Below are 23,666 nucleotides of genomic sequence, written 5' to 3' on the forward strand. Positions count from 1 at the left end.
GCTTTGGCTATGAAGGGTTTCTTATCTCAAGTTAAGAGCTCTGCGTTCCCAAGTCCCACACTCACCCATCACCGAGCCGGGACTGCCTCCCCTCCCGCTCGTCCCACCTTCAGCGGGGACCTCTCCTTGCAGCCGAGCTGATGGGAGACACGTGGGCTGTGCCAGCTTGGGTTACACCCCTGGCCCTGCCAGGTGATGCCCAAGCAGCACCGTGGTCTCATGTCTCCTTCCAGCCCACCTCTGGAGAAAACCACTGTCTGTCTCTTTTTTCAGAAACTTTTATTATTCGCAGATTATTTCAGAAGACGATACTCTTCTCCCTGCCCTCCGCCTTCTCTCTTTAATGGCTTCTGTGACTATTTTGGGGAGGAAAAGCAGGCTTTCAAGAAAAGCGATGTGGTAAAGGAACAAATCTCAGTCTGCCAGCTCTGAGGAGAAGCAAGAGGTCCCCTCAGCGGGGCGCGGGGCAGGATGGACGGACGGACAAGGGGCCCCCAGCCCTACCCAGCACCCAAGCTGGGGCCCTCCTGGAGCATCTCCCAGCTTCAGGCGCTGGCTCTGGGCTGCCGAGCACGACCTGGCCCTGCGCACACCTCGGGACGTGTGCTCCTTGCTTTTTTTATTCCTTTTATTGGGGTTGGGTTTTTTTTGCACCCAAACCGAGCGCTCTGCAAACCCTTTTAGCACAGCCCCGCACAATAACAACCCGTCCTTCCAGAGCCGTGAGATTTTCAGAAAATAGCCAGGTCCCTATTAAAAGCAAATCCCGGCTATATAACAGCCTCTCCAACCTCCGCCTTTCAAAAAGGACCACACAAAGAAGCCCTCGCTAGGCTGGGAAGAACTGACCCTTCCAAATTAATTATAAGTTCGCAAGGACCCAATTTACTCCCAAGTCTTCCTTAATAAATGCAGAGCGAGGCAATAAAAAGAAAAGCGGAGACTGCGCGGGAACCTCGCGGGACTGGCCGGGCTCTCGTCTCGACAGCAGGTGAAATGCAAAAGGGCGAGCGAGAGGGAGAGGACCCCCCCGCTCTCTGGCTGATTTTCTTGGTTATAAACACAAGGCACAGTGTAATGAAAGTCCTTCTAACAGGATTAGGTGGCACGGCTCCAAAGAGCCGTCCAAAACAACTCCGGGAGGGGGTGAGGGGTGGGAGCAAAGCCAAGATGGGAAAGGCTCGTTAAATTGGATAATATACTTCCAGAAATGTTCCTTCTACTCCAGCCAAGGCAGTAAAACGTTAGATGGCCCCGTCATGTTTGAAGTTTGTTATTTTTGGAAATTACTTTAAGAAATGCGGAAATAAAAGCATAAAGCAAAGTATTAAATTTAAAGGGCCAGATTCTGATCTTAATAACCCGGAGATTTACATGCAAATAAGCAGTATCAATCTCTGGCCCCAAAAATGCACACTCACCTGCGGAGATCAAAGCAAACCCGGGGCGAGAGGCTCAGCAACGGGCGCTTAAAAGCTCCTCCAGCTTTGGGTTTGTAAAAAGGAGATATCGCTCAATTAAAATCGGTAAACACAAAAAAATGAGTCCCGTGGCAAATTGCTCTACCTTAGAGAAAGGGCTTACCACAAGCAATGAATAAAAATAGGCTTGGGGAAGAACATCAAGTTAAAATTAGTAAGAACAATAGCCTCACTTCCAGAGCGGGGTTTTGTCTTCCCAGCGCTTCCCAGCGAAGCCCCGGGAAGCCGGGAGGGCTGGGCGAGCTCCAGCACTGGAAGGAAACCTCGGCAAAATCTAGGGGTAGGAGAAAGCCGCCTCGGCCCCGGCGTGATTCACACCGAAACAGCCCCCGGAGAGTGGGTTGCACAATTTACCCCCCTGTTTTAGCCCCAGCGTGATGGGGGGTGATCTCCTTTCACCTGGGTCAGGGCAAGGCTGGAGGAAAGCCATGGCAGAAAACCAAGGGTTGGGGAAAAAAAATGGGGTTCAGGTGAAATGTAGCCCCAAACCTGTCCCTCCAGACATGGAGACGGAGTCCCTGGATCCAGGGGATGAAGGGTTTATTTTTTGGGAATCTGTGTAATACAGTATTGAAGTTTCTCCTGACTTTCCTGGACCTGAAGGCCAGAGGCAGCCATTCCTTTGGTGGAAATCAGATGGGGCTTAACCAGCCTGAGTCAGGGCTTCTCTTCGGCAGCTCCTCCGATGCTGGAGAAGTTACGACTTGATTTAAAGCCCACAGGAGAAAAAAAAGGGGAATCTTTGCTTCTGATTTCCACAGGGTTTGGATGAGATGGTTAATTCCTAGCCTGGCCACACCTCGCAACCCCCTGTGGTTGATAACCTGGGCGAGATATTGAAACACACAAAGACAAGCCCCCACAAGAGGCACGAAGCCTTATCAGCGGCGCGGTGCGATCAAGCAGCTCCAAAAAGAAACGATGGACCGAATCCAGCTGAGGAAGGGGCTGGAAGGAGCTCAAGAGCTGCGCAGAACTTGGACAGGAGTCGGGTTAAGACTTGATCGAGTCTCAAGGTGCCGTGAGTCCAACCACCTCCGGGAGGCACTGGGGCTGGCTTTGGAGCTGCCCGGCTGGGTGCCATAAGCGGGGGGAACCTGGCTGGTGATGGCCAAGAAACCCCCTTTCCAAGGGATGCCTTTACGGAAACACCAACCGCTTCAGAAGCCACTTTCTTAGATTTAAAAAAAAAAAAAAAGGGCATTGAAAGCACTCTCCTTTTGCGAGGCAGAGTGAAAATGACTTCTGATTTGGGGGCTGGCAATATCCGAGGTGGCTCAACATGTGCTGTCCCTCCCTGATAGCCACCTCTCCGCGGACCCTACTTGGCACTGCGAGTTATGCTGAGACCAGCTGCGTCCATGCCACCATACTGCCACCCGCGGCCCCTCCTGAAGGCTGGGGAGCAGCCAGGGAGCTGTGACCCCTCCCTGGTGCACACACCCGATTCCTTGCTGCTTGCTCTGGCAGGGATGGCAACGGGCTGGGGGACGGCAACAGCCCGAGCTGACACCCGAGCCCAGGCCACCAGCAGCCCCGGCTTCTTCCAGAGCTGATGGGACCTTCCTGGCGATCCTGGGATATGGAAGAGTCCAGCATGGGGCTGGTGCCCCTTTGGTGGAGCAGAGAGGTTGACCAAAGAGAGCATTCCACAGGGTAGAGTTCCAGCTAAAGCTCCACAACTTGCTCCTTCCCACCTTGACTTAACAATGACAGCCAAACTGTTGGCCTGTGGCAGGTCCAAAGCAGCATGGCCTTCAACACAGACAGGGGAATACACCAGTTGAAGATCTCCAAGGTGATGTAGTGGTGTAGGAGATGTGGGTAACGTGGCCAAGCCAAGCCATCCTCCCTGGCACCTCTCACCCTGGGCTCGAGACGGAATAAAAACCGGGGAGGTGACCCATTTGCCCACCAGCCCGACATGATCAAGCTGTGCCCATGACAGAGGAGCTCTGGGACGAGGCGTGCCTCAGCCACCAGGTCCTTCCCCTGCCAGTGGGTGGCAACGCTGCTGTGGACTCTGTGGCAGAGGAGGACTGGCACGTGGGTGTCAAGACCTGCAATGGGGCTCTTGACACCAAGGGACCAGGGAGGGCACCGCGTCTGCATAGCAGCAAGAGGTGGGCAGGGCCCCGGGGTCAGTCCAGGTGGGTCCCACATGCCAGACACCAGATCAATTTTTTTCCCAGCAAGGCCACCCCAAAAGGATGAAAAGCTCCTTCCTTGCCGGTGTTTTCCTCAGCAGAAAAAGGTTTCTGGGCACAGCAGAGCAGAGCAAGGTAGGAGCAGGAAGGTGAGAAACAACAGGGGAAAACATCACCAGTCCAAGACGCAGATCCAAACCCCCTTGGTATTTAGCTCATTGTTTCAAAAAACATCATTAAAAAATTGTACTGCGTAGTATTTATGGCTGGGCCTATTTGTTCTTTTAAAAATGAATCTCCAGGGAGAGAGAAGGAAGGGACATCGCTCTCAGCCGTGCTTCCCCGCTGACCCACATACCCCGGGCTGGAGGGATCAAGGGCCAGGAGGTGACCTCAGATCCGCCGCTGAAGGAAGTGTCTTCCCTCGCTTCCCGTGGCTTCTCCCACTCACACTGCGCAGACAGGACAGGGCGGCGCTGGAGGGGACGGGGACATTCTGCGGAGGGTGACCTGGCATTTCTCGGCGGAGACATGGGGCAGACAAAGGGAATTTGCCTCCATCTCCCCATCTGCACCGCTCCTCCAAGAAACGAGTAGTTTCTTGACTTGTGTTTTGTGGGGACAGGGACGCCCTGCTGGCATGACAAACCTCATCATGCATCTTCAAAGCCCTTCCCAGCCCTACCTAGTTCCCTTTTTGGGTGGCCTGGGAGCCCAGGGAACCTGGTGGCACCGCCCGCGCAGACACCATGGGGAAGTGGACGGCTGTAGCCCGCCCTCCGTGGAGCTAATGCATGCCGCCCGCAGCACATCTGCAGTGAAAATGAAGCAGCTGTTTTATCTTGTGCCCTTAAAAAGCAATTTGCGTCATCCCTTTGCTCACTCAAAGTACAGCCTGAAACGCTCCCAACGGCGCGGTCCCATGTGCTCAACACCCCCCGCGGACTGAGCCCATCCCAGGGAGGGCTGGTCAAGGCTTAAATAAAGGCAGACGCAAAGTCCCATCTGGGGAGGCCACCTCGATGGGAAACTAAGCTAAAGAGTAGCAAACCGAAGCTGAGGAGCAAGAAAACTGAAGCTCAGGAGCAAGAAAACCGAAGCTGAGGAGCAAGAAAACCAAAGCTGAGGAGCAGCCAGGCTCCTCTAGATGGGAGGAGGTGGTGGGGCGGGGCGGTGGCAGCCACTGTGCATCACATGCAGCTAAAAGCCAGATAAACTCATTAATTGTATAGCAAGCCCTGCTTGGTACCATACCCTAAAGCTTCAGAACAAAGTCCTCCTTTATCAGGTTTGGCTGACTTCTCCCCCCCCCCCTTCTTTTGAGAACAATTCAATTACAGCCTGAAAATTGGAATAAATAGCATTATTCAGAGGAATTATCCAAGGCCAGGTCTGATTACAGACCCTTTCAGTGTCCCGTTCGTGGTGGTATTAAGACAGACTAAGGAAAAATGTGAATGTCACAGTAGAAGTAGCAGCTACCGTCATCGCGGCATGGTCCCACAACCATGGATAACCAGACCCAGCAAGCGTCCACCCAGCCTTTGCCATAGCAGACTTTAAAACAATCCATTTTTAACTGGTGCGGGAGCACAGACCAGGTTGGGAATGTACTTTGCTTTAAAAAAACCACCACATCTCTCCTGATCGGGCCTCTCCGCCTTCTCTCGCTCTCAAGGATGCAGGGGACATTTAAGAGACGATGTCCAGGCCACCTCCTGTAACCACTAAGTGACAGACATCAGCTTATGTGAGAGAAAAATCCCAATATTAGCTGCTCTGCGGCCACGTTAAGTAGAGATCTGTGGTTTCGCTTGGCAAGCAGCAGGCGTGGAGTGTTTGCCTGAGGTTCGTGCGCTGAACGTCTCAGAGAAACTCAGCCCCAGCCACATTTAGCATCGTTTCATTCCAAAACCATAAAATTCGACCGTGGTTAGAGCAAAATGGTGTTCGAGCCCATGTCTGAGCTGCATCACGTCCTCCCCGTCCGCAGCCCGGCTCCTGCTCGGCCTCGGAGGCTCCAGAGCTGGTCCAGAAATGCAAATTCTTGTGAAATCCATCCAAAAGCAACAAGGCAGCATGTGCTCTGCAGCTGAAACCCCCCTCCATGTGCCCAGGCTGGATTTTTCTCCCCAGCACTCCCCTCGGCAGGCCAGAAAGGTTTTTCTTCTCCGTGTTGCCTTCTGGCCTACAATTTTTAAGAGATGATTCACCTACCACACACTAAAGTTACCCAACAAATAGGAGTTACAGCCGCAACAACTTCATCTCAGCATGGGCTCCCATCCACCATATCCCATCCAGACATCTTTCCATGACCTACACCCTCGAGGAGGCTGGGGATCTTGTTACTCCAATCTCTCCTGATGTTGGGTGACTCCAAGATGAACGAAATTTGCCCATGTCCCATCTCCCATCAAAAGAAGAGTGACCAGCAGGTCGAAGGAGGGGATTCTGCCCCTCTGCTCCGCTCTGGGGAGGGCCCCCTGCAGTGCTGCCTCCAGCTCTGGGGCCACCAAGAGCAGAAGGACATGGACCTGATGAAGTGAGGCCAGAGGAGGCCCCGGAGCTGCTGGGAGGGCTGGAGCCCCTCTGCTGTGGGGACAGACTGAGAGAGCTGGGGGGGTTCAGCCTGGAGAAGAGAAGGCTCCGGGGAGACCTTCCAGCCCCTGCCAGTCCCTAAAGGGGCTCCAGGAAAGCTGGGGAGGGACTCTGGATCAGGGAGGGGAGCCATGGGATGAGGGGGAACAGTTTTAAACTGGAAGAGGGGAGATTTGGATTAGATATTGGGAAGAAATTCTTTGCTGTGAGGGGGGTGAGCCCCTGGCCCAGGTTGCCCAGAGAAGCTGTGGCTGCCCCATCCCTGGAGGGGTTCAAGGCCAGGTTGGACGGGGCTTGGAGCAACCTGGGCTGGTGGGAGGTGTCCCTGCCCAGGGCAGGGGGGTGGAACACGATGATCTTTAAGGTCCCTTCCAACCTGAACCATTCTACGATTCTGTGATTCCCTGGGTGAGAGCCCAGGGCTCTACGCCCGGAGGGCAAAACCAGTGCCCTCCCACAGCTCCTGCCCGAATGAACTGGCAGAGCCTCTTTAGTACTGGGAGAAAAAAAACATGTCCTGGGACGAGCATCCCCTCCTTCAACTGTGCTGTCAAACACCTCACCAGCCCCCTGGCTGCATTTTAATGCAGCAATTTTATGAAAAACAGAAAAGTTCCATTTTAATTGGTGAAAATTCCCTCCTCCCACCCGCGGAGCGCCAATCTGTAATTAGTCTTTCATGTAAAACGATGTTTATTCCTGATGGAGTTTATCTTGGCACAAACATGCGCTCTGAAATGTGCACACATTTGAAGACTCAAACCCTGCATTTAATTCTCTATCTGCTTGTTAATCCTCATTGTTCCCAAGCCCCTTTTCAAAACACACCCACAGGGAGAAGAAAGTATTTTTTTATATATATATATATATATAAAAAAAACCCTCTTCCAGCATCAGGAACACCATCAGCGAGCACGGCACTGCCAGCACTGGCCCAGGGTCTGGCTTCTCCCACAGCTCCCAGTGCTCACCCAAACACCCAGTGCCAAACCCTGGAGACCTTCCTCCTGATTTTTTCCATCTTTCCTTTTTTTTTTTTTTTTAACATACAATTTTTCTCCCCAGCTGTGATGCAGCTCCCCGCTGTGATGCAGCAGACTCACCCAAAGGTTAGGAGCCCCTGTGTTCATTTGGCAGCTCTGCAGTGGCAAGAGGGGGCGAAACACGCTGGGGAAACCACCAGTAGCCCCCAGCCCCATTTTGGAGAACCTACCCCCAGTGAGGCAAGCAGATGGGGGCCAGACCCCAAGTTTCATGATTCCTGGGCTTAATTTGGAATGATTTGGGATTTACAAGCTCCCGGCATGCAGCGGCCACATCCAGCATAGCAGCTCGGGGCTGGACCAGCAGCCCCCTGGGACCTCCCAGCTGGGACTGGGTGACCAAAGTGGACCGGGTCCTTCCCACCCCACCCAGCCCCAAGCGCAGATGGCAGCATGGGGCCCATTGGGGCAAGTAGGGAGAGCGGGGCGCTCCTGAGCGGCTGCCAGCAGCTGCTCCAGGTTGCCCTGCTCTGGGTGACCACATTGCTTCCAACAGGGCAACGAACACAGTATCAACCTTGATGAAAGGGAGAGTAAAGGGTCAGGGTTTGGGTTTGGGTAAGGGTCAGGATTCGGGTTTGGGTTAGGGTCTGGGTCAGGATTAGGGTCACGGTTAGGGTTAGGGTCAATGTTAGAGTCAGGGCTATGGTCAGCGTTAGGGTTTGGGTCAAGGTCAGGGTCAAGATTAGGGTTTGGGTCAGGCCCTGGGTCTGGGTCAAGGTTAGGGTTTGGGTTAGGCTCAGGGTCAGGATTAGGGGTTTGGGTCAGGATCAGGGTTGGGGGACCTGGCTCTCCCCAGCCCAACGCACCCTGACAGGTTGGGGTTTCCTCCAGGCCCCATGTGCTGGCCTCTAACCCTGTGGTTTTGGGGAAATGGTTCCCATTGCTGGAGCCCAGCAGGTCCCAGAGCAGACGGCAATGATTAACTCCGTCAGGACGGTGTGGGTCAGCTGTGGCCCCAGACGCCGGCTGCTGCACGTCCGAAATTTTAAGCCTTTGGAAAAGCCATGACCTGAGCAAACTTCACTGGGCTTTGACTATGATTAACCTCCTCCAGTCACTTGTACAAGCATGCAAAGCGCTCGCTTGGGACCAGCTCAGCACTCACGTCCTGCCACGACCACCCTCCTGTGGAAGGTGGTGACACTCTTCCTCTTCCCTCAGCCCAAAAACATGTTATCTCCTCTGAATCCCCACCATGGCCGCTTCTTGTAACTGGCAGACTCATACTGGTAACCAGTTCCTGCAGCACACAGACAACTGGGAGGACAGCACAGCTGGGGAACCGGGGTGGTGAAGCTTCAGGAATTCACCCCCACCGCTTTATCTCCCTTTGGAGACCACCAGCACCAAGAGACCTCTCCGCAAGACATGTTCATCCATCCAAGACAACACCACGTTTGCAAACAGGAGCCAACAGGGCCCTCAACGCCAAGGTCAGTGGTCCATCTCCCGGTCAGACGCAGCATCCGTGTGCATCCCTACAGGTGCCTATGCCCAGCACAAACCCACCACTGGCATCACATCTCCATCTACATGGCCATATTATACCTGAGACATGGTTGTGGGACCCCCAAAACCCCAACATTACTCCGGGATGAAAGCACCTGGGGCATCCCAACCCCTCAGGGAGAAGACAGGACAGCTCCCGGCCCCCAGCGGGAGGCAGGTTGGGTACCCTTCCCAAAACACGGCTGGTGGCCCAAGACTGCTCCACCCCTTGCGAAATCACCGGGCACTTTCTGTCTCCTCTCCTCTCCTGCCAGCAAATGCTGCCTGGGCTGCATTTGGGAACCCTCCGCCTTCTGCGGGGAGGCTGGAGTGAGAAGGGATGCTTTTTTTCCAAGCTGGAAGAGACAGAAAAGTTTCCTTCTTTGCCAAATTTCTCCCGAGCCATCTTCTGTTTCCCATTAACGGCGAGAAAAAACCCTCCAGCCTGGGTCCGTGCCCCTCCCACTGTAACTCCCACAGGCACTTGTCAACATCCCGGTAAAAAAAAGGAGAATTAAACCCACCCAACCCGGCTGGCCGTGACGCAGGGACCGGCGGTGGGTGGAAAACAACCCCCCTGCTCTGCTCTTACATCTCCCCCACGGAAACTTTTCAACTGCAGTTGCTGGCAGGAGCCGGGCTGATCCCAGCTGAATTCCTTCCACTTACCAGCAAATAAATAGTAGTTAAATGGAGGGAAAGAGAAAAACACCCTTTTTTCAAAGGGAAAACAAAGAGGCTGGGGAGAATAAATGGAGGCGAAATGCTGGGCTGGTCACAGGCTCACGAAGTTCTTTTTCCCCTCCTGGTCGGCTACTTGACAGCCTCCCCTTTCAGTTAATTAAGGGATACTCAGAAAGAAAAATACTTCCAGCCCTTTGCCAGCCCTGACCATTAAGGGGAGAGTCACAGCCCGCCTGAGACCAAACCCAGAAGCCCTGGCCACAGCTCCTCCACCCGGCGCAGACACCGAAACCACCATTTTTCAGACAAATAGATGGTGTTGCAGGACATCTATGGTCTCCTCCCAGACCTGCAGACTTCTGCCCAGCCTTTTCTCCAAACCCTCCGGTGATGGGCGTCTCCAGCCTTCCTCTACACAAAGGCTGGTCTTCTTGCACTCCAAGTATTTCTCCCAACCAACACCTTCCTTGCTGCAAAATTTCACCGCATCACTTTGCAACCTGCCCCTCACTGGACAGAGAGAACAGCTTATTAACTTTTTTGCGAGTCTTTAGGGAGCTGAAGGCAGTGATGCACCTTCCCTCCTCTAGCAGGAACAACGCCAGCACAGGTTCAGCACTGCACATCGTTCCCCCTCCTCTCCTCCATGCCTCCCAGTTGACCCAACCCGTCCCTGGTGTGTGGTGCTCAGTGGAGACACCTTTCCATACCCCTCGGACAAGACTGGGGCACCCTGAGGATGAGTGAGGTTGGAAGAAGGCATCCCCCGTGTTCCTCCCAGCGGCAGCCACATGCACCGCCAGCTCTGCCCCATTGCAGCGCCCCCCCCTGCCAAGCACCCCCGATCCCATAACCACCCCACGGACCCCACCCAAGCTTCGGGGGAAAAAAATGCTGCGACAACCTCAGCCTGAGCCCCCCTGGGGCAAGCACCCCGAAATGGAGAGCGCTGGCGGCAGCGATGCTTCCCCCACGGCACCCAAGCAGAGCCGCCCTCCCGAATATTATCGAAGTATTTCAGTTATGTTACTTATTTGCTTACACCCAACAAGGCCCCAGTTTCCCCGAAGACAAAGTCCGCCCAATACCAGACTACATACGGGGCTAGAAATATGAAAGAAAATATCTCGGCGGCAGCTGCGGGTGCTTTCTGAAGGGAGGCCCCTCTCCAGGCTGCGCCAGTCGGCTTTTAAGTTGTTTTGCCCCCGAGCTCCATTCACAAAGGAGATAACACCTCCCTGCAATGGCCTCTTCCATCGGGGCTCTCCCACGACGGATCCCCGGGCTGGTCCCGGTGCTCAGCCCCAGCCCAAACCCTCCCACGGCGCGAGAGTACGAGGTGATGACTGACCGCAATGGGGGATCCAGCGGGGAGTCTCCTCCGTTGAGTGACTATCTTTAAAAATCAAAATAAATGAAGAAAAGCTGTCTGTAAGCAGGTTGAGCAGAGCCCTCAAGCGGGCAGCCAGCCAGGGAAGCATCCTGGGCTGCCCCAGCTGCGTCCGTGCGGTAAAACCGCCCCGTGGCGGAAGATCTGGGCTCTTCTCCTGATGGCCATCGGGAAATTACTTCCTCCTCCAGTGCCAGAGAGCTTCCCCTGGGTCTCCAGTACGGAGACACTAATGCCTTTGGATAGTGCTCCTGAAGCCTACTGATGGGGAAAAAAATCCCCAAACGATGCGAGACTTGCGTATCATCATTACACCAAACACCCGGAGGCCAAAAGAGGGGTAAAATATCCATGTGCTTTTAATCTCTTGGAGTTTCCTTACATTAAAGCACACATTTGAGAACACCTGGATATCTCAGAAAAATAGACCATGCTGTAATTAAGCAAATCCGATAGCTAAAGGAAACTGAAGAAGAGCAATACTTTATTTTATTCAATTATTTTTTTTCTTCCCTGACAAGGAACAGGTTATACCCCTTTGCCAATGGGCTGTTACTTTTGGCTGACCTGCTCTCATTTGAAAGTTTTTCAGACGCTGGGTGGCTTTGGCAGCCGCCCCGCGGTGCGGGGACGGGCCAGCCCTGCCCTTTGATGCTCGGGGCGGGTGGAGAAAAGCCACAGCCCAGGAGTCGGGGTTTCCTGGGCGGGATGGTACCCAACCCCGCATTTCCCATTAGCATCTCAGGAACGCAGCCCCGAGCCCGCCAGCTCCTCCCGATGCACCTTGAATGGGCATCCATAATACATATACACACACATTCATATACGTGCATATATATATGCCTGTGTGCATCTAGGTGTATACACACACATATACATATATATTAAAAAGGCAACCCCCCGCGGGCGTTAGCCCACACGACGGCTGCGGGCAGAGCCGCGCCGTGGCTTCCCCGGGGCCACGCAATGTTTAACGAGGCCGAGGGGAGCTGGGGACAGCCCGGACCGCGCAAAGTGCCTCGGCAGCAAAGTGCTTCGAAGACCAGTGAAACATTAATGTGCTCCCCCAGAGAAATGCCTTCACTTTTTTGCTGCATCAAGGGCTTTGAAATCGGAATAAATAACAGGGCAGGTTAATGAAGGTTTCTATCAGTTACTGGGTAAGTTTTGGTCCTCCTGCGATTGAGGTTTAAAAGCTGTAAGTCCTACCTCCATGGCCAGGGAGCCTCCTCTTCCTCCCCATGGAAATACTGCATTTTAGGGTAGGGGCAGAGATCCAAATTGCCCTGTTTCCACAAGTGTCAGCTGTGGGATTGCTTTGGGTAACACATGCCACAGTCCCCGGCCTTGAACCCCTCCAGGGATGGGGCAGCCACAGCTTCTCTGGGCAACCTGGGCCAGGGGCTCACCACCCTTACAGCCAAGAGTTTCTTCCCCAGATCTCATCTCAATCTCCCTTCTTTAAATTTTAATCCATTCTCCCTCGTCCCATGGCTCCCCTCCCTGCTCCAGAGTCCCTCCCCAGCTTTCCTGGAGCCCCTTTAGGGACTGGAAGGGGCTGGAAGGTCTCCCCAGAGCCTTCCCTTCTCCAGGCTGAACCCCCCCAGCTCTCTCAGTCTGTCCCCACAGCAGAGGGGCTCCAGCCCTCCCAGCAGCTCCGGGGCCTCCCCCGAGCGGAGCAGAGGGGCAGAATCCCCCCCTTGCCCTGCTGCCCACCCTGCTGGGGATGCAGCCCAGGATGCGGTTGGCTTTCTGGGCTGACAGCGCACATTGCCGGGCCGTGTTAAACTTCTCGTCCGCCAGCACCCCCGAGTCCTTCTCCTCAGGGCTGCTCTCCATCCATTCTCCGCCCAGCCTGTATTTGTGCCAGGGATTACCCTAACCCATGTGCAGGACCTTGCACTTGGCCTTGCTGAACTTCATGAGGTTGGCACAGGCCCACCTCTCCAGCCTGTCCAGGTCCCTCTGGATGGCATCCCATCCCTCAGGCGTGTCAACCGCATCACACAGCTTGGTGTCATTGGCAAACTGGCTGAGAATGCACTCAGGGACTCAATGCCACTGTCCCTGTCACCGACAAAACGTTAAACAGCACTGGTCCCAGTACCGGCCCATGAGCAACACCACCCATCGCTGGTCACCACTTGGACATCGAGCCGTTGACCACGACTCTTTGTCAAGCCCTTTCTTGTGGCCAAGGGGCAACTCTGGACTGGGGCCACCTTGGGACTGGAGCAGCAAACGCAGCCGAGCTGTGCTCCCCACACAGCTGAGCAGAAACCGCAGGCAACCTGAAGCCGAAATCTCCCCCCCTAGAAATCTGTGCTGCGTCGGTGACCAAGGACAGATGCACAGGGACAGCAGAAGGCGCAGGATGCAGATCCTCGTTTGCATCCACTACTTGGTTTAACCTGGCCATGAAGCTTCAGTGTGTCGAGGAGCTGGGAGGCGCATGGAGGTGTAAGGGAACGGGGTGATGGAGGAGACAATTTCTCCCCCAGCCGGGGCTCGGGGGGGTCCCGTGCTGCTGCCAGTCCCACCAGGCACCGAGACGGCGGCTGCAGGTCAGCTAAGGATCACGCGGCGCTTGCAGAGCTGGGGAGGGGCTGGCTTCTGTCTCCATTGCTAATGAGACTAATATCAGCTGCTTCTCGCTTAACCAGTCTGACCATCGGGCTGAGCCAAAACTGATTCATTCATAAGAAAATGGAAAAGGAGATTGACTCGTCACCAGCCCTGACTAATGGGGAAACCAGCCAACAACCTGCCGCTTGCACATCGGCCCCGGCATCCTGCTCTTTCAGCTTTTCATCATCTTCCCAAATTCAAATGCTCAGACGAAGCCTGAGCTTTGCCCGGCGCAGCCGGCTGATACAAGAAAGGGCTATCTGCTGCAAAAAGTGCCAGCGTGTGGCCAGGGGGCCAACATCACCCGGCAATGCTTGACATTTTGCAATAGCTAATTCCTGCTTCAGACGCAGAGGAAACATTAAAACCCCCAAAGACGATGCTTTTCCCGCTTCTCAGCCTGGCATCATCTTCCCAACAGCTTTTTGGTTGGGTTTTTGTGGGTTTTTTTCTCCTCCTTCCCTCTTCATCCCACAATAAAAATCTAAGCAACCGCCCTCATTGAGCAGCAAAACTCCCCGCCACCCTGCTGTTAAAAACTGCTTTCTGCTTTTTTTCTATGACGTGTTTTGTTTTCTGAGGCCAGCGGGGCACAAACCCTGGTGGGGGAAGGCTGAAGACGGGGTGGTTGGGAAACCTGGGGCCAGGGGGATGTTGTCCCAAGGGAAGGAAACAAGCTCCGAAATCCAGATTGGGGCTAATCTTATCTTTGGGTTATTTTAGGATGGGCCAGCGAGGGTTAACAGCCAGGCAGAGGTCACATCAGGACCTGAAGTACCTCCACTTCGGGGCTGTTTGGTTCACGCTTTGGTTGATGAACTGAAGCAGGGCAGAGTTTAACAACTTTAAAAAAAATAAATAAATCTGCCCTGATTTCTTAGCTGTGGGCAACACATTTGATTTTATATGAATCTCCCTTAATAAAGGCCCTCTCCCAAAACGCAGATCCCAAGGGCCACCATCCCTTGTCCCCACACGTCCTGAGTTTTTATCTCCCCACCCTGCAGATGTCAGGACAAAACGAGGCAAAACTTCAGTTCTCGGTGAGAAACCCACCCTGCACCAATATGGGTCTTGAAAATCCCCATTTTCAAGGCAGAAAACTCCCCGGCCAGGCCAGTTTGGGCAGGAAAATGCCCCAAATCCCGACGCTGGGAGTGCACAGCCACCTCGACAGCCACAGCGTTCCATGGGGACAGTGGAAAACCAGGAACTGGCGTGTCGGAGACGAGCAGAATTCCGGCAATCAGGTTCGATGCCCTACTCACCTCTCCCACACACAAGAGCTTGTTCTTTCAATTTCAATTTCAAAAATCCAATTGAAATTCCAAAAAATTTCAAATACGAAATTTTCCTTTGGCCACCTCGGCGCAGGGGCACCGGTCGAGCATTTCACATGGAAAATCCTCGTGCAAGGGCTTTAGGATGCACACCCATCTCCCCCTCCCGAGGACATCATGCTACCCAGCATCAGCCCGATGCCCACATGCGAGCATGCATCCCGCAACCTGCCAAGCAGGACGGGAAAAACCTGCAAAGGGATGGAAACCGCATTCCCAAGGTGCAAGGGAAACACCGTCCAGCAAGAGGTTGACAACATCTCCGTCGGTCCTCACCCTGTCCTCTCCCAGGCTGTTTCTCACCGACTGCGGGCGAGCTTCCCTGGCACGGGGGCGGTTGCCACGGCTCTATTTGATGCTGAATTTCCCCGTGGGCAGGGGGACACGGCGGGGTATGGGCAGGAGGAGCCCCGCGAAGACCTCACACCTCCAGCAGCGCCGAGGCCCCACGGAGTTTATTTTGATAAAGGAAAAAAAACCCACATAACAAAAACCCGACAATGCCAATATTCACCCCTTGGCAACGTCCTATCTCAATAACTCTCAGCTATTATTATACCCTGCAATTAAGAGATAAAGCTATAATTGCCTTATCTGATGGAGCTGGGCATGGCAGCAAGGCAGGAGCTGGCCTCTGCACCCCTGTCCCGCTGGGTCTATGGGGTGGACGGCATCACGCCGGGCGTTTTAAAGCCCCCCTGTCCAAAAGCGTCCTCATGCCTGGCAGACAGACAGACAGACAGGACCCCACGGCAGCGCTGGGCTTCCTCGCCCTGAACCTGGGTCGGCAGCATCACCCCCAACACGCCACCCCGCTGCCATCCCCGCAGACCTCGGGGGGCACCCAGGTGGCCTCCGCCAGCTTCCCACCAGGAGAGGGTCAGCTCTGGCCAGGATGGAAGCACATGGGAAAAAAGAGGCGGCTTTTAATCCACTCTTCCTGCGGGAAGGCAGAAGCGGATGGTCGAGGGACCAAAGTGCAAACCCACGTCACCAGCCTGGCGTCTCAGCGAGCCAGGCAAAGCCCTACCCAGCAGCTCTCAGGCCATAATAAGTCCAGCTTGGTATTTTCATCCACGCATTCATCACCTCTGAAAGAGCTCTGGTGCGCTGTGGCATCCTTTCCACCAAGATCAGCCCTAATTTAATTTGTTTTTTTAAGTTCGGCGTCCCCTGAATCCTGGTTCTTGCCATTTTTTCAAGTATTTTAATATTTGACCTCAGCGCCGCTGCTGACCCCGCCGGCTTTCAGCAGAGCAGTATTCCGCCAGCCTCGGGAAAGCACAACAAAGCCCTCCAAAATCCCCCACGCGTGACCGTTTCCCAAATAACACCCCAAGCCGCCCGGCCAGCGCAGCCGCCTGTGCCCCCCGCCCCAGCCCAGAGGCGAGCGGGCTCCTGCCGGGGCGCAGCCACAAGAAAGGCCGATGCAAATCGCATCGTTAGCATTCTTTCCGTTTTAATAACCCAAGGTGTTACCAGCAACAGTGTTACTGATTTTTATCTCCGCAGTGCCTTTTAAGAGCTCCAATTTGTTTTTCTTGGAGATCTCATTTTGTTTTATTAAAGCTGACACCGAAGAGGGAAAGGAGACATTCTGGGCCCAGAACAAAAATATCCCGTTTAAATACCCCGTATGATTTTCTTGGAAACGCTTCTCCTTTGACTTTAATTAAGCTCTCCCCAGGCTCGCGAGCTTGGCGTGCTTGGCTTTCAGGCAAATTTAATCCCAGACAAGCTCCCCCCACCCCCAGTGCTCCCCGCTTCCATTGCTTGCACAGACCTTAAGAAATAAATGGGGTTTTGCTAAAATACATGGATTAACAGCTGGCCCACTGTCAAGAAGGTCTTGACGTTGCCTCTTCACCACTGGTTGGCCACGGAGACAGCACACGTCCCCGGCTGCCCTGCTCGCTTCACTGATAGACCCAAAAAGCAGCTTTTCTCTCTTTTTTTTTGATTTGTTTCTGCCACTGCAATGCTGGGTATGGAACGGGGAGATCCATTGCCGGTGCCTGACCGTGCCTGACCCCAGCACCGCCCGGGCTATCGGAGGAGGCAAGGTCACCCACAAAGCCCATCTCCAGTGGCCACGGTGCTGCTGCTTGAGCCCTGTACAACCGTGCTGGGTGCTGCCCTAATATCAATAATTACACACGCACCCCCCATAGTGGAAGCACTTTAGGATGATTGCAAAGTTAAAACACTCCAAAAGTTGGGGAATCCCAGGAGGGAGCTTGTCTGGGCATCATCTGGTGCATACCCATTATGTAATTACCGTCAATCTTTAATCACAGATGATTACTTTTTTTCCATCGGACCCCATTCAGAGGGTGCACAGGAGGCACAACCCCCACTTAAGGAGATTGGATTTCCACCTCGGCGGGCTCCAGCTTTACGACGCCGGCTCCCCCCAGCCGCAACGCCTGACTCCTTGGCAAGCACCAACCCCCCCGGCTCCTGCACCAGCCCCCCGAGAGGGGAGGATTTCATCTCCTTTTTACGCACAGGATCTGCGGGCGGACAGATTAAGGCCAAGAGGCTGAAACAAAAGCTTTGTTTGGGTGCCCGATGTGAGATGGCCAAGAAAAGGCTTTTGGGGGATGCCGCTGGGCGCAGGGAGGGGGGGTTGCTGCGTGCCCCTGGGGTCCCCATCCCAGCTGGTCCCCAGGGATGGGGTGATGGTTCCTTCACTGCAGGCGCTGCGGGAGGGTTGTTTCTCCTCCCCGAGGAGGGCCCCAGCCTTCGCCCGGGGTGAACCCCAACAAGTCAGCCCATGCAGTGAGCGCCCGCGCCGCTCCGGCAGCACACGGGGCTTCCCCTGCTCGCTGCTCCGCATCAGCTAAAAACCATCCCCGAGCTGCTAAATCCAAACCCAGAGCCAAAAAATCCCCAAAGATGGGGAAAAAGAGGGTCCAGTGAGCTTACACCCTCCACCGTAGGGTTTTGCAGACCAGATGTGCCAACCCCAAAATACCATCTCCATCTCGCGCGGAGGTGCCTGCACCGGGACACAGCGCCGGGAGCTTATATTACAGCGATGCGGTGCAATGCTCCTCTGGGGACGCAGGGATGGAGGTACGGGATATTGCCAGGCTGGAGCTCCCCTGGGGTGTGAAAGCGAAGGTGCAAAGGGGTGATGGGGCCGAGCTGCCAGCACGCCACCGCCATCCTCTCGCCAGCCCCACGTGAGCCCAGGAGGCTGCTCGGGGTGCCCTGAGCTGCTCCTCACGCAGAGGACGGCACGGCACGGCATGGCATGGCAGGACATGGCACGGCTGCGAGGCACGTCCAAGGCAAGTCCCAGCAAAGCAAACCACCACGGGCATAGGGCTGCGACCTGGCAGCTGTTCCCGAGGGCTTTCCCCCATGCTTCACCCCGCTCCGTCTCTCTAGGGATGTGCCGGGGGTGGCCAGGAGCTCTTGCAGCAGGTATTATTTTAGGGATCTACAAATAAGAGGGCGGGGGGGGGGGGGGGGGGATGTGTGTGTGTGGTGTGGAAAGCCTGAAAATGTGCTAATGGAACCCAGGGCTGTGTCACCCTCCACAGCTGTGCCCCTGGGTGTGACTGATGGAGGATGAAGCAGCGACAAGAGCTTTGCTGCCCACGGTCCATGCCAGGGGCAGGAGATGGTGCAGGCAGGGTGATGGGGGCAGGAGATGGGTGCAGGCAGGGTGATGGGGGCAGGCAAGGTGCTGCGGGCAGGCAGTGGTGCAGGCAGGAGATTAGTGCAGGCAGGGTGCCACAGGCAGGAGATTAGTGCAGGCAGGAGATGGTGCAGGCAGGAGATGGTGCAGGCAGCCCCGCGTCCCGCCTGCCCCGGCAGCTGGCAGGACCTGTTGTACGAGGTGCCTGGGAGAGAATGGAATGGCTCGCGCCTGAGAGCGAGCGTGTTGCGGCACTTCCCAGCACACGTCATGTGGGTTTTGCAACCGCCCCAACTGTCTCGGGGTGGATGAACGCAAAGAGCCCAGAGTGAACTGAGCTCCCCAGTGCCCGCGGCGGGCACCAGCAACGCCCTGGCGCGAGAGCCGGGCAGGGGCCCCAGGCGATGCCCAGCCTGGCACACACTCCTCCACCGGGCCTTTTTCCGCAGGGATGAATGCCAAAAAGCAGCATCTCCTTCCCTTACAATAGGGAATAATCAATCCTTTGAGGAAGAGGAAGGGAAAACCCAACAAATCCCTGCCATAATGGATGCAGCAGCACTTTTGCACGCGTGTTATATTGGCGTACGGGGGTCCCCACTCCTCATGCCCCCCATTGCCAGAGCAGGTATGGTCACGCCATGGACACACAGGCTCGTGGTTGCGGAAAGCTGGGGAAAAGTGATTCCCCAGGGAAACTGCGGGCTGCGAGAGGTGGGTGCGCAGCCACTGTCCTGGTTGGGAAAAGCTGGCATCCCACTCCATGCCCTGCCTGGCTTGCAGGGAACGCCTGAGGGGTCACCATTCCCCAAAAAAGAGAGTGGGAGAGACCGAGGTATTTGGTGCCAGAAAATTCCCTACAGCACCCGGACGCCAGCCAAAGTGGGCAAAACCCCAATTACTGAGCCAGGGTGAAGCCCCAGTGGTGTCCAGCAAGGGGGGACTGCTTTGGGACGGGGGCAGTGGGGTGGTGGGCAAGCGCACGGTGGCACCCACCCAAACGCCACCGAGGTCCCTGACAGCCCGCGCATGGCTTCACCCAGCCGCACTGTCACTCACTGCTGGCACGCTCGCCACGCTGCTCTGGCAGAGGTCCCAAGGAGTCACCGGGATCAAAAAGCAAAAGGTCACCCGGGCCCTATATCGAGATGGTGCCGACTGATCCAAATCCCCGCCTGGCGCAGCAGCTACCGGTGCCATCATCCCACTGGGATTAGCTCCCCGTTAGCACGGCAGGAGCAGCGCTTGTTTACTGCCACCCCTGTCCCCAGTGGGAATTTCCCCCCCCGCGCACTGCAGGATACAAAACCAGCCTTGGGATGGTGGAAACTCGGGTTATTCCTCCTTCCCCAAGCAGCCCTACAAACCCCACGGGGGAGCCGGCAGCCCCAGCTCCACATCCACCCAGCCTGGTGGTCTCCATCACGCCACCGGCTTTTTGGGGAGACAGCTTCTCCCACCGCTCGCCTGGTCCACGCTGGGACGGGGGTTGCCTGACGGTCCAAGCGGGATGAGCCCCGCGAGCGGACGCGTCCGTAACAGCGGGATAAGGAGGGAGGGAGCCAGAGGAGCTGCCCCGGGGACATGAGGCGGGATGCTGGTGACAACGCCCGTGCGAGCTATGCGCAGCCGGCCCAACGGGCACCGCCAGCGAGGTCAGCGGCGCCTTCTGGCTACGAGCTTTCACCCAACCTGATGGGTCAGGTCTATTTTAAGGTGCTGGATGTCGGCCACCCCGGCTGATGGTCGGCTTCCAGCTGCTGAGGGTTTTTAAGGGGATTAAAGGGTGACTCGTGGATTTCCCCCCCAAAGGGGAGATGAAACCGCTCCGTTGCTGCTGACCCCCCAGCCCCGTGGCATTGCACCGCATCATGCCCCATCTCACCCCGCGCCTCTGCATCCAGCCCGGCCCCACACCCCGCAGCATCCGACCCCTTCGTCTGCCAATCCCTCCTCCTCCTCCCAGCCCACCCTCCATCGCTGAAACCCGGCGCCTTCGAAGGTTAAACTACAATCCAATCCCAGCAAGGTGGGGTGGGTTTTGTTTTGTTGTAAGTGAAAAGGACCAAGAAAAAAAAACAACAAACCAATTGCACAACCCCATGCGCTGCTTCTTCATACACCGCAGCAAGGTCACAGGAGCTGCCACCACTCAGGGACGATGGCCACTGGAAAATACAACCGAGACTGGGGTATCTCCTTGGCTGGCTGCTGGAGGACACTTAAAAATAAATTAAAAACCACTAAAATGGCAAGTGTCCTGGCTGAGAGGGCCCCTGCAGTCTTTAAAAACAAGAGCCTCCCTTAGAAACAGCGCTCTGGCCTCCTAATAACCTTAATCGCTCCCGACGGCCCCAAGAACCAGGTTTAATGACATGATTGTGTTTTGTTTGCTTTTCAGCCTGCTTTATCTCACACGGCACCTTGCACCCAGCTCAAGTGACGAAAACCCAGTTCCTCCGAAATTCGCCCCCGTTCCGCTGCAACCACAAGCTCCAGCTCCCAAAACGGTGGGAAGCTGAGCCGGGGAAGAGCCCGGCACTGGCACATCGGCATCCTGCCATGGGAAACCCCCAGTGAAGCTGGAAAAGCTCCGCAGTGCCCTTTGCACTCCCCAGATAGCAGGGCTGGGTGATAAAAGGCTTTTTTAGGAGCACTTTTTGCTGGATTTACATCCCCATCCAGGCTATGCAAATATTGTTCATGAGAGCGCATCCCTCCGCAGGATTAGGATATGCGGAGGAGGGCTGGAAACCCTGATGGACGTGGGGAAGACCGCAGCAACACAAAGGTCCACAGGGCCCTCGAATTGTGAAATGGGACCGGGGCAGCTCCCTGACAATTAATAAAAGCGCAAAATCCTGCAGATTTGAATAAGAAGGTGACAACCACAGTATCGCCTTCAGTAGATGGGAGCTTCCCGGGCACCAGCACTGGGTGATGACACCCATCACAGGTCTTGTATCCCACCAGCTGGTAATTTGTATTTAAGTGTCAGTAAGAGTGCCCTCACCCTTCCCAAAGCCCAGACCCAACACCCGGGGGAGATGCCTTTCGTTGCAGCAGGCTAAATGAAGTGTGGTTTCATGGCAGCCGTCCCTATTCGGTCTCATCCAGGCCATGGAGTATTGCTGAATTTTAGTTGGGACCATTTCCAAGGATTACCTCTTGCAATTTACGCTCTCCTTGGGGTTTCCCTTCTCAGCTCCAGCCATGCTCACCCGTCCTGGGACTCTTCTTCAGCCCAGAGAGGAGTCCGCGGCTTCTCCTCCCCACCTTTCACTATGACTATTAGCACTGAAACGCTTTATTTTCTCCAAGAAACAAACTCACTCTTTCTTATTAAGCCTCCAGTACAATGCTGCAGTAAAAACAGCCTTTCCCAGCTAAGCTCACTTGTCCTAAGGATGTAAAATCAGTGCTCGCAAAGAAATTCCCCACCGAAACAGATGGGAATTCAGATATAAAGATGACATCAGCTGTGCCTTGGCCTCATGGGCACATGGAGATACGATGGTCCATGCACCAGCCCGGCTTCCCCGGGCACGGGGCGCTCCATCAGCCTCCGCTCCCCGGCTGGAGCTGGACAAAAAGGGGGAAGCTGCTCCCCAGGTCCCTGCACACAGACCGGAGGATGCTGCTGGACACACGGACGCACTCAGAGGAGCCGTGGCCAAACCAGACCGGCTTCTCAGGCCACCTCTCTGAGTGCTTCCAGCTCCCATTTCCAGCAACCGAAACATTAAATATTAAGCAAAGGGAGTTAATCTATACCTGGGATATTGACACAAAGCAGAGGAGGGAAGAAGAAAAAGATAAATAGAGATTTTTAAAAAAAAAAAAAAAAAAAAAAAAAAATCAATGCGCCTCTCCAGGCTGCCCTGCTGATGCTTGCCAGATCTCCGAGGACGGCACCAAGGATGCGTTTGGAGGAACAAGACGCACCGAGAAGTGCCGCCCTCCTGGCCTTCCCTGGGTAGCCAGAGCACCCCGCCGGCACCCTCGGGTGGCTTGGGCACGAGCGGGACCTACTCAGCTGAGAGCTGAGCCCTGGCCGGGGATGGGCTCACCTCGCACTCACCTCTCCCAAGGTTGGGAGAGCATCCAAGCAGTGGCAGAGCAAACTTAAGCAGATTTAAGGGGGTCAATGCCCAGTTAATGCTTACCAGGACCGTTCTGCCACTCAAATTGGCTTTTGGAGCTGGGGAAGATGAGCGCACCAGGATGGCTCATCCCTCCCTCGGCTCAGCTCAGCCCGCGCCTGGCGGGGCCGGCACCGGAGCAGCCGTGCCCTGCGGATCCCTCATCACCGGAACAAGCCTTGTACAACAGGAGGGAAACGCCACCATTCATCTCCCGGCAAACGCTTTCAAGCATCACTCAACACCTCTCCAGCAGAGGAGACCGATATTTTTTTTCCTGGCTGAGTGCTTCCATGTATATTATTTTTTTTCGTTCTAGTCTCAGCGTTCTCCCCCCTCCAGGTCCTCTGCTTCCCGCCCCCCCCCCCCCCAAAAAAAAGAAAACAAACCCGAAAGCACAGAGTGTGCCTTGCAAAAGTCCTGGCTCTGGCGTCCCGCCGCGAAGGGGCACGCGGTGGTCCCAGCAGCCAGCCCGCCTCAGCCCGGCGCTGCTTGTTGACATACGCGGCGCAGTATATTTCTTTTAAACAAAGGAGCCTATGCATTCGATGCATTGTTGCAAGAGGATTTGTTTTCAAAGCCTGACCCCAAACCTGAACTCCGCGGATCCTGCGTCTCTCAAGATCAAACGCGAGAAAACGTGACCAATGCAAACAAGAAATAAACCTTGATAATTATAGCCGTGTGCTGGGGCGGCTATTGTTTAGTGCAGACTAGTACCCGCTTTAGCATAAACATAACCCTATTTTAAAAGGGATGCCTGACCGGCTTACAACATCACTCCCCATTTTGCCTCCAAACCCCGTCTTTGATACAAACCCACCTTCCTGAGAACAGCGGGGAGATTTAAGAGCAGAGCCAAAGGGCTAAGCGACGCGTGCCGTGCCAAACGCCGGTGTTGGAGCGCGGAGAGGGTCCTTGTTCCCCTGACCTGCTCCCGGTTGGCGGGAGACGAGGGGGACCCCGGGGTCTGGCTGTTCTTGCAGCCGTCAGGAGCAGACCAAGGTCGGAGGACAAACAGACAGCGCCGGTCTTTTCAGGAAGGCCCTATCACTTAGCGCTTGGAAAGG

General features: G+C 55.2%; 1 protein-coding gene across 1 annotated transcript in view; it reads right to left on the bottom strand.

Annotated features, from left to right (window-relative positions):
* Nucleotides 1–23,666, bottom strand: part of SLC16A2 (solute carrier family 16 member 2) — a 40,688-nt gene that overhangs the window by 14,724 nt on the left and 2,298 nt on the right. The window lies entirely within an intron of this gene.

Source organism: Rissa tridactyla, chromosome 9, assembly GCF_028500815.1.
Source record: "Rissa tridactyla isolate bRisTri1 chromosome 9, bRisTri1.patW.cur.20221130, whole genome shotgun sequence".
In the NCBI taxonomy this organism is placed as follows: domain Eukaryota; kingdom Metazoa; phylum Chordata; class Aves; order Charadriiformes; family Laridae; genus Rissa; species Rissa tridactyla.